Source organism: Fragaria vesca, linkage group LG3, assembly GCF_000184155.1.
Source record: "Fragaria vesca subsp. vesca linkage group LG3, FraVesHawaii_1.0, whole genome shotgun sequence".
Lineage (NCBI taxonomy): Eukaryota > Viridiplantae > Streptophyta > Magnoliopsida > Rosales > Rosaceae > Fragaria > Fragaria vesca.
In genome coordinates, this window is record NC_020493.1 from 15,929,332 (window position 1) to 15,930,515 (window position 1,184).

Consider the following 1,184-nt stretch of genomic DNA (forward strand, 5'->3'; position numbering starts at 1 on the left):
CTTACCTAGCTCAAGAGGGAGGGAGCTGCTTGGAGGGGTTGTTGCACGGGAGGAGGGCTACAAAACCGTACCAAGCTTGCCCGGATTGGTGGCCGGAGGAGGAAGTTCCGGCGAAGTGAAGGTTTGGACAGTCGGACCTTACGGGTGGCACCGCTCACTCACGGCGGCGCTAGGGCTCCTCTCACCGGTCCAGGAAGGCTGCTGGGTTGGAGGTCGATCGATTGGAACCGGTGCGGCGGTCTGGGGCGGCCGGACGGCGGCGGACGGCGGTGGTGAAGTTTCCCGGGTGGAGGGAGAAGAAACTCGGGTGGGAAGAGAGGAAATCGGGAGAGAGGGAGAAGAGAAAAGAAGAAGAAATGGGTTGGGCTCGGCCCAGCCGACCCAACACTCTTTTTAACCCAAAATTCCAAAATTCAACACCCCGAAAAAATAATACCCGAATAAAAATTACCTTTTACTAGCTAAAATTTACTATTTTTACCGTCTTCGTATTTTCATCATACGAATAATCCTCCGCACATAATCGTCCCCGAAACCCCTCTAGGGACCAATTAAACTATTTACTCATGATCAAGACGGTAAAATTCTTATTATAATCACGCTAGTAAATAAGGTAAAAATATAAGGGTCGGGATGTGACATCGGTAATATCATCCCAAATGTATCTGGTGTGAGGAAGTCAGTGTTCTACTTTTTAAAGCCAGGATACTGGATAGGGAAAAATGGAAACAAAGTGGAAGGTAAAAATACTGAAATTCAGTATCTGCTCAACTTTCCTTTCTAAGTTGTACTTATGAGTTGTACTTGTGAGTTGTGACTTGATACTTTTGTGTTCCTCTAGCTCTCTTTGGGTAGAGGGTGGTGTTTGTAGTTAGATAGGTTCAATTCCACCACCTGAGCATACTGGTCCTGATGATGAAGATGTCCTGGAAGAGGAGAACATTGTCAAGGAGCAAGCTAAGGAAGGCACAGTTGGTCCAAACCTTGCAGTTTACATACGCGTTCTTGTAAAAACATATCCTAGCAAAAAACACGGTCGTTGTTGTTCCAAGAGCAAAAGGACTCCACCATACCATGCTCTTAAGGTACATAACCTATTTTGACTCGTTAAGAGAATGTGGATCTTATTATGAACCTGTTGTTCGTGTGGAGCAAAATCTGGTGAAATAGTCTATTTAGATTAT